The sequence below is a fragment of the Mesocricetus auratus genome, unplaced genomic scaffold (genome assembly GCF_017639785.1).
Source record: "Mesocricetus auratus isolate SY011 unplaced genomic scaffold, BCM_Maur_2.0 Super-Scaffold_100031, whole genome shotgun sequence".
Classification (NCBI taxonomy): Eukaryota; Metazoa; Chordata; class Mammalia; order Rodentia; family Cricetidae; genus Mesocricetus; species Mesocricetus auratus.
Genome location: NW_024429212.1, coordinates 14,676,569 through 14,690,363, shown reverse-complemented (window position 1 = coordinate 14,690,363; position 13,795 = coordinate 14,676,569). Strand labels below are relative to the sequence as shown.

At 45.0% G+C, this 13,795-nt stretch overlaps 1 protein-coding gene across 1 annotated transcript in view; it reads right to left on the bottom strand.

The window, feature by feature from the left end:
- Lrrc8b (leucine rich repeat containing 8 VRAC subunit B) overlaps window positions 1-13,795 on the bottom strand; it is an 81,094-nt gene that overhangs the window by 25,136 nt on the left and 42,163 nt on the right. Inside the window, 2 exon segments of the mRNA XM_040733377.1 lie at window positions 417-513; window positions 7,365-7,419. The gene's annotated coding sequence lies outside the window, so the exon portion shown is untranslated.

The window sequence follows — 13,795 nt, the reverse complement described above, 5'->3', positions numbered from 1 at the left end:
TTGAATTTCTGGTAGAACTACAGTTACGTGCTACCATGTGAGGCCAGTCATCTGATTTCTTGTGTTGATGGAACATCACATAAGTGGATGTTCTTTAAACAGTTCAGCTCTCTGCCCTAGCTGGGTCTTGATGGATAAAATGACTGCCCACCAGGAAGGAACACTGCAAATCTCTTGTAATGGAAAGTGAGAGTGAATCATATCATCTCTAAAGATTTTTTGAAGCCTCGGTTTATGAGCTTATTCATTCCCTACAGTTCTTGAGAGTTACGGTCATTTAATATCTCAGACTGATATAGGGGAGAGATAGCAGCTCAAGCAATGACCAAAGTATTTGACAGGGGGTAGAGATTGCTCAACCAAGGCTACAAGCCAACACTGAGCTAAACAACAATGGTGTATGTATTTATACTTACTATCGTGAAGAAATGAATCAATTCAACCACACTTCAATCAGGAGGTCTGCACCTTTTGAAGTTTCTTAGACACACCATCTCTGAGTCTGTCTTCATCCTGAGAGGAAGCAGGAATATCTTGGAGATACTGTTTTCTGAGACCCTCTCCATCAAATGTCACACAAAGATGTGTTTCACAGGTCCACCCACAGAGCATCCTGGCAGAGCTCAGCAGATACCAGGATGCCACCCACATGCCTCAGACTATATACATCCCTGGACTTCCTTTTTATCACGGAGATATTTCTGCCAAAGTTTCAGCGTGCTATATTTAAAAGTTCTCTTTAACACTTACACTCTACTAAATATTTTAAATATGTTAATCTCTCTTGTCCCGCCTCATACGCAATCCGTCTTATTTTGCATTTGTCAGGTGGCTTACTGAACCATGAAATTTCTATTCCAACTTAAAACCATGTATCTGGGGGCTAGAGAGATAGCTCAGAGGTTAAGAGCACTGACTTCTCTTCCAGAGGTCCTGAGTTCAATTCCCAGCACCCACATGGTGGCTCACAACCATCTGTAATGAAATCTGGTGCCCTCTTCTGACCTGGAGGCAGAACACTGTATACATAATAAATAAATCTTAAAAAAAAAGCATGTATCTGTTCAAATAAGAATTCACAGTGTTCAAAAAAGAATTAGCCTGATAAGTTATGTTGTTACAAGGTTAAAAAAAAACAATATCATTTTTACACAGGGCTTAGAAGTACAGCTGTATTTCCCTGAAGTGATATCGTTTGATATATTCAGCCTTTGTGTTAATACTATTTTACCTTGCAGTTGATAACAGAATCTACTTGAAACAAGCCAGTGAGGTAAACACTAGGTCTTCATGTATTATAAACATAGAAAACAAGACTGGCCCAAACAAAAACTCCCCTTGCCCAATGTAACAAAACTGTCAGGGAAAAAAACAATTACAACTAGAAGCCTTGACCACAGATCACATGACCTCAGCAAATCTAATTAATTATGCCACGTCTCAGTTTTCTCAAAAGCTAGAGAAAAGGCTATTTAGCTCTTTGCCTAGCTCTCTGCCCGGCATCTGCATCAGGACTGAGTTTTATTATAGTCCCAGAAACAAGGGTGCAAGTGTTGTTTTCTGTAACTTTTCCAGCAACATAGTCACATACCACGTAACACGCATTCGCAGCTAAAGATTCCCCAGTAAATGCTTTCTGTTGAACCGACTTTACCCTTAAATACTGCACCAGGGTTTACAGATACATGAAAAGTCTCAAGCCCTCCTGTATTCAATGCTGATTCCTCTAATTGATGTGCTTAGAGTTGGAGCCATTATGCCAATGAATACTGCTTGTGCCCCAAACCTTTTCCAGACCACATATTAGCAACAATGAAGAGGGTTCAGTCCAAATGAGATCTCCAATCCTAACACACAAAGGCACTAAATCACTTCAAAGAAATAACGTGAAGAGTAATGGATTTTATGGTCCCAATCCCATTCCTTCAGCTTTTAAATCTCATTAAAAAGTCATCAAAGCTCTTCAAAGCATATGAATTCATCAGACAACCTCATCCCACTGTCTCCAAGATGGGAACAACAACACTCAAGTTAGGCAGCTAGGTTTCCCAGCAGTCCCTCTTTTACTTTGAAATCAATTCCAAAATAACTAGTGAAAATAAACAAGCGATGATCAGATGGTATTCAGTCATTACGTGCTGAGAACTTGATGCTATTTCAAAGATCTGGGTCTCTGATCTCAGACACGCAAGTGAAGCAAGGGCTGCCTCCACAGAATCCCACCATGGCACGCTGGGTCCAAAGCAGTGAGTGGGGCCACCAATCGGGAACCGAAACCTCCGGGAACATGACCCCAGATTTTATTGATGATAATCTAAGTACTTTGTCATAGTAACAGAAAGTTAATAAATGCAGTCAGTGGAGTTAAAATAAATTTAGATCTCCGTTTTCTGACATTATAGGATCTTACGGTTTGGTTTTGGTTTTGGTTTTGGTCTTGGAGACAGGGTTTCTCTGTATTGCTTTGGAGCCAGTCCTGGGACTCACTCTGCAGACCAGGCTGGCCTCAGACTCACAGAGATCTGCCTGCCTCTGCCTCCCGAGTGCTGGGATTAAAGGCATGTGCCGCCATCGCCCGACGGATCATACGGTTTTAACACATGAAGATGCAACACATAATTATACGACAAAGTGTAGGGAAAACATTCAGTTGTTTGTGCAGGGCATACTCCCAGTGACACAGCCTGTGAGATGGCCTGAGCGGGGAGCAGAGCATGAGGCTAACTGTTCTTCCCTCTGTATCTCGACGGCCCAAATCCCACGGAGGTTTATTTACGGAGATCTTTATGGGTCTTTAACAGTTTTGGCCAGCCCAAAATGTTCTCATACACCAGGAAGGCAGCTGGTGCCAACTCTCGAACCTGCACATTTCTCTGTTCAAACCACCTATCGAGGAAGTCTCAGGCTAGCCCAAGAGGAGGGGAAAGGACGCAGGCTGTACTTTTCTGTAGCAATAAATTCCCATCTATGCTCCGGCAACCTTCCGGTCATAAACGGTTTACATGTTTTCTACACGCAAAGCACACTGAAGCTCCTGCAGAAGTTTCACCCTACCAAGAGTCATCTAAATCAGGCCCAGGATGCTACAGGGCAGCCTCACGTCTGGCCGAGAGGACTGAGGGGACACTGCCTTAATTTACTTTCAAGTTTCTATTGAGGGTCTCACGCATGAGCCCTTACTTTTATTTATTTTTTTACTGTGAAATCAGGTATTTCTGACAGTGTTGCCCTGAATATAATGTTTGCAACCTAAGCCCTTTTGTGAGGTGTAGAATCGAGGGATTAGAATAAAAAAATCATTTTATTTAGGATCCTAGACAATTTCAGACAGGAAATATTTCCTCTAAACCCTGCTTAAAAGCTGAACATTCCTTAATCCCTTCCCCCTGCCTCCAACACTTGGATCACTGTGGCTGGAGAAGGGGCCTCTGTGCTCTCTGCTAATTTTCCACATAGGTGACAGTTTGCTGAGCGTCCTGTCCATGGAAAACAGGGATGCCGTTCTACATCCTCGAGTAACGGCTTCCTTACTGGCCCTCGACCACCGTGAGGACTATTTTCACAGAGATTAAAGGTCTCTTCCCTGCTGGCTGCACACTGTGCCGGTGCCGCGTGTTTCATTATGGTAGCTAGCTAGTCTCCCTTCAAGGTACCACTTCCTGCCACCATTATCTGGTCTGTCAAACATCTCACACCACGCATCTCAGTATCTAAAACAAGCATTTCATTATTTCCCACGATTCTGTTGAAGGACGAGCAGTTCTGTTCCACGTAGGATCTGCTGAGACGTCTGCAAAGCCCAGCGTAACCCAGTCACAGCACTGTACCTGGACCACGGCTGAGACCCCAGAGCCCAACCTGGGCTTTTGACTAAGGCCCTCCCAACGTCCAAGAAGTTCTTTAGGCTAACCATCAATGGAGCTGATTTCCATAGGCTTCAGAAGGCCTATGCCACTCGAGGCTCTACTTAGAGATCATGCTAGCAAGGAAACCAGTAACGGGGTCAGAATCCACCGAGGGATGCCATGGCCACCCAGGCTCAGGAACAGGGCCTTGGAATAGACTTCTTTGAGAGGAATCATTTCACTCTGGTAAAATAAGTGCTATTGAGGTGTGGAGGGCTGGTCAGATAGGGAAAGGCAGGGAAGGCAATATTCTGTGGGCACAGGGGTCAGAGTTTCAGTCAGTCAACAGAAAAAGCAAATGGAGTAGGGTAATGGTCATTCCGCAATCCCCTGATGAGTTTGTTAGGCAATCATAAGTAATGTTCTAGGTAAAAAAAAAAAAAGTCACTGTATTCATTGGAAGCTCTAGGAGAAAAGTACTGAACAAATAAAATTAAGCCGGATATGAAAGATATAAACTAAAGTTACTGAATGAATACAATCCTGAAATCCCAATGCACCTCAGTTAGTTTTTTTGTTAGTTTGTTTGTTTGTTTGTTTGTTTGGCAACAGGGTTTCACTATGTATCTTTGGTGGCCTGGACCTTGCTCTGTAGACCAGGCTGGCTTCGATCTCAAATATCCACCTGCCTCTTCCTCCTGAGAGCTGGGGTTAAAATGCTCAACTGTGCTCAGCTCTAAGGTTTTAAAGGTTAAGGAAGGTTGCTTTCCCGTCTCAGCAAGCTGCAGAATACATCATATACTAACTTTAGAGGACGGTTTGTTTTGGAAATATCATAAATTGGCAATGCTTCTAGTAAGCCACTATATTATCTACTCTGAATCTAAAACAAGACATTGGTTTTTGGCTTTGGGAGTTCTTATGGAGATGGGCTTGTTATGTAACCAGGGTTAACATGGGGCTCCCGATTCTCCTGCCTCAGTTTTCTGAATGCTGGGATGATAGTTGTGTGTGACCATATGGACTCTAAAACATGTTTTAAATTACAGAACTTGGAGCTGTATTAGTGGAAGAATAGTTTACTGGTGGGTGGATAATTCTCCCAAAGGTGGCATAGGAAGGCAAGCTTGAATTTTTATTTCTCATTATTTAAAAAAATATTTTCCTGGCCAACTCCCCAAAACCCCCAGGGTAAGAAAAGCCATAATAAAATGGGGCCGCACCCAGGCCCTCCACACTCTCTTGTCACAGATTCTCCTTTTAGGTTACCATGCAGAGAAAGGAGGACATCAGTTGGCGACATGTCATCCTTCTACACCCTTCACAGAGCAGTCACGTCGACTACAGAAACCAGAATCCACTCTTTACTGAGTAAGTAAACACAGTCAGAGTCGTTGAGTTCCTTCTGCACAGACAGAAGGTAACAGAACCTGGGTTACAGCCCAGGCTTGAGCCTGAAAACATTGGTAATCGTCTTCCCTAGAAACATGAAGCTGCAAATACTCAAGAAAACATTTGTTATCATCCTTTTTAAAGTGTAAAAAAAAATGAGAGATTTTTAGATCTGGCATAGGCAAACTAGTATACTTGAAAAATACTTAAAAGCAAGACGCAGCCAGTCAATATAAACCCTTTCTCTGGATTAGCAGTTGTACATTCGGCTACGGAGAGCAGGCACGTCAGGACAAGGGAGGGCAAGAGCAGAATTCCCTCTCTCCCCCCCTGGAACCGCCAGCCTCCTGTGCAGAGGACGAGGAGAGCGGAAAGTGAGACGCCATCTTCTACAGACCTTGCAGTGACCAAACGAGCAGGACAACGGGATAAACCTAGTAGATTCTATAAGTGGCTCCTACGCAAACAAGATGCAGAAAGGGAGTGGATGGAACATTCCTGAACAGCAGCACCAGTCAAAAAGAGCTCCGAGTTTAGCTGCTCACGCTCCAAATATAGATAACGCCTGTTCTGTCCCAACAGATCCTTAAGTCTTAGGGAAATACGGGCACACAAGACGGACAGCGAGCTACCAAAGAATGTTTGCCCGGTATGCACAAGGCCCTGGTGCAACCCTCAGTTGATGAGGTCTCTGCTCTCCTGTGTTTTACTGGGTAGGAAGAGAAGAAACAGTAACCAAGAAACATGGCGCGACCAGAAGCACCATGAAGACTAGGAACCTCAAGGAGAGAGATTAAAAGAGAGTCAGCGCTCGTCACTCAGCCCCACCGAGGAAGATGATTCCGTACGCTTGGGAGGTGTGAGGGTCAGACAGGAGTGTGCTTGGACTAAAGCCAGGAGCCTGGGACACGCAGAATGGCAGCATGCCTGCAGCCAAGGCAAAAAAGTTTGGATATGAAACAGGTCAGAAGGGATGGAGAGGCCACCAAATGGCCAGAAGCAGCAGAGCGGCAAACCCTCTCTGAGGTTTGAAAGACTTAACAAATCGGCGTGGAAACACGGACCCACAGCATGGATTTTTATCTTTGTCTACAAAAGTGTGGAACGAAGACAATCTCACTGGATTACCATCAAGTCTCTCAAACCTTGACCCTGAGCCCTGCCTGTGTTCAGAGACGGGTGACCCTTTTTTTTTGTTGTTTTTTGTTTTTTGTTTTTGTTTGTTTGTTTTTACGAGACAGGGTTTCTCTGTATTGTTTTGGAGGCTATCGGTCCAGCCTGGCCTCGAACTCACAGAGATCTACCTGCCTCTGCCTCCCGAGTGCTGGGATTAAAGGCGTGCGCCACCAACGCCCGGCGACGGGTGACCCTTTTAAGACAAGGTGCTGGATTCATACTCTGGAGTCCTGATGCTGAAGCCAGTGAGTGACATCCCTTCCCAACATTAATGGCAAATGCTCAGCCACAGAGCTACGTAAAGTAAGTCTTTCATAATTAAGAAAGAGGACCAATGTCTTCTGGAAGCGAACATGCACAGGGCTTGTATGTCTGACCTGCCCACTCAAGACAGGCAAATGACTAAATTTAATGTGGGAGCTCACTTGGTACAGTGTCTACCCGGGATGCATACAGCTAATTTCCAACAGGGCAGAGAGGCATGGTGGCACACATCTGAAATCCCAGAACTTGGAAGGCAGAATCAGGAGAGTCAGAAGTTCAAGACCTTCCTTGGTTACATAGTGAGTCTGCGATCAGCCTGGCATACAAGAGACTGTCTCTATGAATTAACCAATGGAACAACAAAAAGGATAACAAACTAAAATAAAATATGTAGGCATGGAGTCTTAATCTCTCACAGATTATCATATTCCATCAATCTTTAGTGGTCAAGAAAAGTAACCAAACTTAACATACACATTTCTGCATATAAAACCCATAAGATGACATTTTAATTAAAATAACACAGATTTAAATTTCTGCTTAATCAGATTAAAAATATCAAAGCGATTTTACTCAAAACATCTGTAAGTATGGCACTCTTTTTCTGTATTCTTTTTTTGCCCCAAGCTACCAACTAAATTGTAATAATCTTTGCCATGTGTTCACAACTGGAAATGTTCATCTTACCCTATGAATGCTGGTCAACCGGAAATTCTGCAATTAGTTTTGATCTGAGGAATTCCTGAAGAGAAATCATAAGCATATTGTTACTGCAAGATTATTTTCCACTTACATGGCTCTCAAACCCCCAACACACCTAAGAATTTGGTGAAACACACAAAAATACAACGTTTAAAAAGCATGAGTCAGAGATGGCCTCCGATCTTTCAGCAAAAGGTTAGCTGACTGTGGGTCAGAGCTCAAACCCCAGGCTCACCAGGGCAGTAACTCACGAGACACAAATTGCGGGCAGTTCGTTTTAACAGAGAATGCAACATTGTATCTGAGGTGTAGGTACAAATATCCTTGGGACAGTTTTCTCCACCCAGCTCGTTGCTTTGTTGCTCCTGACCTGCAGTGGACACAGACACCACTGTGAAGCTCCATTGCGTTATTTCCAGATTTCCTTTTGATGCTTATGGCTCTTTTCATGCTATTAAGTTTCCAGGTATTATTTCTGATAAGAGCATTACAAATGTGTTACAGGTTTCAAAGTCATTCCCTGTTTACTACTGATAATGCTACAAATATCTCTGGGCTAGGCTCATAGGACACCCCCCTCCATCGTATTTCTTCCCCTTTGGGAACTGAACCTAGAACCTAGTGCATGTTAGGCAGGCACATGGAGCTACATCATCTTCTTCAGTCCTGTTCATGCGATTCTTCTGTGCAAAATTCTAAAATGAGAGCATTGAGCCAAAACAAAACGTGTAGTCTCAGATAGTTAATGTCAATTGATGCTCCCTCCTTACCAGGTTACACCAATAATTTTTCTGGTAGGCAGTACATCAGTTGATTTTTCAGTAGATTAGGAATCATCACTGAAACCACACACACACACACACACACACACACACACACCACCTCCCACTAATCCCACTCATGAAGAAGAATCTCCCTGTCAGCTTACTTCGCCTACTTTTAAAGGTAGGTTGCACCACCCACTATGTTTATTAACTAACGAGTCCCATTCCTCTTCTCTGTTCAATTTCACCAAAACCAGAGATGTCTCTCATGGAAGAGGCAGATGCAGCACTCTGTGGAAGCTCTCACAATGACTTGTCATCGCAGGGTGAAGCCATCATCGCTGTCAACCAAAAGCAACAACTCCAAGTGGCTCAGTTTCTTTGCCCAGGCTAAGCAAATCATTCAGACTAATTTTAGAAACTGCAGCCAAAGTTATCCCTTCTTCCTCCTCAGCAGAACACAAAAGTACTGAGCCAGAAGAATGAAATGTGAAAATCCTAAATGGCAACGTTGCTCAGAATAGCACACAAATCAGCCACTTTAGGCAGGATAAAATGGGGACAAAGACCATCACAGCAATTCTGACAGACCAGCTGCGGAGACAGGGAGCTCTGCTGTAGAGCTCGCTGTGCTAATGAGTGACCAAACTAGCTTCGTGCATACCACTCACTCCCCGGCAGAGAGAGGACACACATGCGCATACTTTAACTTGAAAACAGCCCGGAGACTCTTCCCTCCCACCTTCCAAAAGCCCGGTTTAGAAATTCCTTCTTAGGGATGTAGAAGAAAATCCTCATTCTCCCAAGTGACTAAGGATTAAGGATCAGTTTTCTGACATAGAAAGGAAAGTCCCCAAGGCTCTGGCTGCAGGAGGGGAGGAGTCTGGACACTCTTGTCCTCTTCTGGTCAGTAGGGATGGCAGAAACTGATAGCATGTCCCTGTGCAGTAGAGCAAAGGGCAGCCACACAGCCCTGGAATCCAAACACGCCTTTCACGTGTCTGAATCTTTCTTGCAGAGACAGGTGCAACCAAAAATACTGTTAAGATGAAAGCTGCAGCAAAAATCAAGCACCTTTCTTTTGCCGTTTCCGTTTGTAACGGTGGAGGTCAAACCCAAGGCTTTGACCAGGCTGGGCAAGTGTTCTACCACCGAGGTACATTCCCAGCCCAGAGCTCACAGTCTCTCCTATGACACCACCATGCACGTTGCATTCCAGAAATGGCAGGAATCACAGTGCTACACTCTATCTTCTGCAATCTATATTTTAGGCTCTGATTATACAAAAAATCAGACTCACACATCGCTGATTTGAAAGGTTCTAAAGCGAAGACTTAAAAGGGGACATAACAGCTGGGCATGGTGACGCACGCCTTTAATCCCAAACCCTCAGGAAGCAGAGGCAGGTGGATCTCTGAGGCCAGGCTGGTCTATAGTCCATCACCTGTCCTGCCCCAAGATCCTGTGACCCCATCTTTGTGACTTGCACACAACTCACTGGCTACATCCCTGACTCTGTTTCTCTGATACTGCTCTATGGTACATGTTAATGTCTCAAGTCCCTTGAGGACTAATGCAATCTCTTGTTTCCTTGTGTCCCAGGGATCCATCCCAGAGGATTTTTCAATGGCTAGATGAATAGGTATTGGCAGAACCTGCAAAGAAGGTATGAGTTCCTTCAGGACAGCTAGGATTTGGAGAACTGACAAATGGGGGAGTTATAAGTGTTTCCCCGCCTCGACTGCTCCCATTCAGGTCTTGCCTACTCCTATGAAAATGCTGTGACGGGGTTGGAGAGATGAGTCAATGGTTAAAAGCACCAGTTGATTTTCCAGAGGACCTGGGTTCAATTTCAAAGCACACATCATGATTTTTAATCATGGCTCCCAGTTCCAGGGGGGCTCTGATGCCCTCTTCTGACCTCTGTTCACATGGGTGAACAGACAAAAATGCAGGCAGAGCACTCAGACACGTAAAATAATAAAAGGTTTTTTTGTTAATTGTGAAGAAATATAGAAAAATTGTCTGAAGTGGCATTGAAGTTAGTCTGCCCTGGCGAGAAGTGCTCAGACATCCTCGTGGGGACCACGTCTGGCCGTGCTGCACGGAGTTTCTAGAGGGTCACTACCGTGTGACAGCATGGCACCAGACCGTAATGGATTTCGTTACCCAGTTCTGAGCCAAGAGTAGGAAGATGGCTTGGCTCTCGGAAGAACATGCAAGCAGAGGCAAGCCCACGCCACATACAGTGTGTAAGGGAGAGAAAGGAAGGGTAGGCCATGACAGAACCCGTGGTGTTTACCATCCACAGAGGTGCAGTCAACAGAAGCAGAGTCGAACCCTCCAGGAAGCATACTCATTGGCCAAGTACTCAGTAAACATGACATCTCACAAACCTGAAAGCAGAGTTTCAGTCAAACTCAGCATGACTGCATGCGTCAGAATGATTGCAAGTCACTTTGAATCAGCCATGGGAGACTGGACAAGTTCCACAGCATTCCTAAATGACCTTAACATCTTACACATTAGAATCTCATCATTATTCTTTTGCATGAGTTGGCCTTATGACACAAGAAGGAAAATCCCGAGATGACGTGAGAACACCTGATTATCCAAGTCAGAATATTGCCTGTCACGCCAAGCTGTGCTTAATTCTTAGCCTGTCTTCTTCTTCCAAGACCATACATTGGGGGTGGGGGATGGCAGGAACTTTTCTTGTATCTCAGAACCTGCCAAACACTATCTGCTCCTAAACATTGGAATTTCACAACTGTATGAGCTAAGACCATGTTACACGTCCTCTGGATAATTTTAGTCTACTCTTGAAACAATACCAAACATTAAATGTCTTTAAGTTGCAATAAACCCAGCACTGAGCTTAAGGTAGTAATACAAAGGTTTAATGCTCAGCTACAGATAGGTGACCGCAAAACACAAAGTTGCATAGTTCTTTTTGGTTTTGAAACAGGGTCTCATACAGTTCCCAATGGCCTCCACCTTAATACACAGCCAAGGCTGACCTGGAACTCCTTGATCTTCCTGCCCCACCTCTGAGGGTTAGGATTACAGATGTGTATCCTCTCACCTGATGGTGGTGCCGAGGACCAGACCCAGGCTGTCATGGATGCTGGCCAAGCGTTCTACCGACTGGGCTATTATTTCCGGCCCACAAAGGGTATTTTAAAACGAGCACACCGCTACCCAGCTTCCGCAAATCAGTCATTACACCACACTTCACACTTCTTTAGCTTCGGGAGCACAGATATCCTGCTGCTGTTAAACTGCGCCACACATAATCTGGCTACGAGCTTAGCAGTCTCAGTCTTTGAGCTGTTAGAACTAAGAGTTCAGAGTGCAGGACAGGGCCTAACATACAACAGTCTTCAATAATCTCTGCTGAGTGGAGAGGGCTGTCATGGTTACCAGGCAGGCAAGGTAACCATTCCCTGTGCGTGTTAGGAATGTCACCTCGGCTCCACGGGAAAGAAAGCTGCATAAATTACTTTTCTGTCCCTATGACGAAATACCACGACAGAGGCAACTTAAACGGGTGCATACCACCACCTGGCCTCTGTGGCTGTGGCTAGCTCCACACTCCCATCTTCAGGCAACCTTGATTTGTTAGATCATAAACAAAGTATCACCACAGAGTTCCATATAGAATGTGACCACCCCACCTCCCACCCCCAAGCTTTTTTTTGAGAAAAATAAGAGATGGCTTCCACCCAGATCTCTCTGGAAAAGGGAAACTGAAGAGATTTTGTGAGTGGACTGAGGGCGGGTAGGGATGGAAACAAGGGCAATCAGGCTAGGGGGGGGGACGCTGCGGGGGGAGGGTGCTGAGGGGCACTGCTGTGGGAGGGGCCATTTCAGGGTTAGGCAGACGTCTGGTGCAGGTGGATCTCCCAAGAGTCTCTGAGGTGGACCCCAGCTTAGACTGCTGACCATAGTGGACAGGTAGCCTGAAGTGGCCATCTCCTATGACCAAACCGGTGCCTGGCCCAGCAGTCATCAGAGAAGCATAATCCAGCAACTGACAGAGGCAGATGCAGACCCAGCCAAACATTAGGTGGAGATCAGGAATCCTATGGAGGAGGAGGAGGAAGGAGTGTAGGTCCAGAGGGGTCAAGGACACCATGGGAAGGGTCACAGTCAACTAACCTGGGCTCATAGGGGCTCACAGTGACCGAACTGACAACCAGGACGCCTTTATGGGACGGACCTAGGCTCTCTGCATATACATTACAGTTGTGTAGCCTGGTCTTCTTATGTGACTCCTAACAGTAGGAACGGGGCTGTCTCTGAGTCTTTTACTAGCTTTTGGTACCCTTTCTTCCTCCTGGATCACCTTACCCAGATCACCTTGCCCAGCCTTAATGCTTAGGGGGGGTGGTTAGTCTAACTGCAACTCGATATGCTATGTTTTATTGATACTCATGGGAGATCTGCCCTTTCCTGGATAGAGATGGAAGAGGAGAGGATTGGGGGGTAGGAGGGGAGGGTGGGGGCAGGGCTGCGGCCAGGCCGTAAAATAGATGAATAAAAGAAATGCAAGATAGGGATGGTGCCATATGCCTTTAATTCCAGCCTTAGGAAGGCAAAGGCAGGTGGATGGATCTCTGTGAGTTTAAGGCCAGCCAGGGCTACACAGTGAGACCCTGTATGTCTGTGTATCTATATATCTATGCATAGAATCTATCTATCTATCTATCTATCTATCTATCTATCTATCTATCTATCTATCTATCATCTATCTATCTATCTATCTATCTATCTCTCATCTATCTCCCTTATGATGAGTAAGAAGCAGTATCCCACCTGTATACCCCTATGTAAGGACTGCCTGTTCATGTTATAAATGCTTATATGTATGTGTGCATATATGGATACATATGAATATAAATAGTACAGAGCGGTTAAGAAGGACAGCCAGCACTGCCTTCTGGCCTTCACATGCACGTGCACACACACATGCACGCACACACACAGTAGTGATAAGGATGAAATGAAGTAGTTTTATGTGACGACGAAATAAATTCCATTGAATGGTGTATATCATTCATAACATAATTATTAAATATGTAATAACTATTTCACGTGAAAATTCAATGTTTCCATCAGAAATGAAACTTTAGGAAATTATTCTTAATTTAAAATGTTCATAGACATGGGCAATGACGCAGTTTCATAGACCACATGCTTAGCAAAACCCTGAGTCCAAGCCACAGCACACACGGAAGAAAGGCATAGACTTCCATTATGTTTGAACTGATACAGTGTCACAGATACGGCATTTGATAATTAGAGGGCATGATTAGAGGTGTGTAACTGGCCTTACAGTTACCACTACCGTACCAAATGAGAAAACGGCAGCATGCCCGTGGATGGAGAAGCAGGGTGTGTCTTGTCCTTGAGTGCCTTGCCTCCTCTTTTCCTTCCAAAGAAATTCAGAGACCAGAGTGGACCACAGAGACCAGAGTCCCCCTCCCCCACCCCTACCAGAGTGGATCACAGAGACCAGAGTCCCCCGTCCCCAAGGTGGATCACAGGAACTCAGTTCCCCTGGTGATGCCCTTCACTCCTCTGGGCTTCTGCACTATGGCTAGGAGGAAGGAACACTACATCTGAGATAGCGAATCGGTCGCAGGTGTT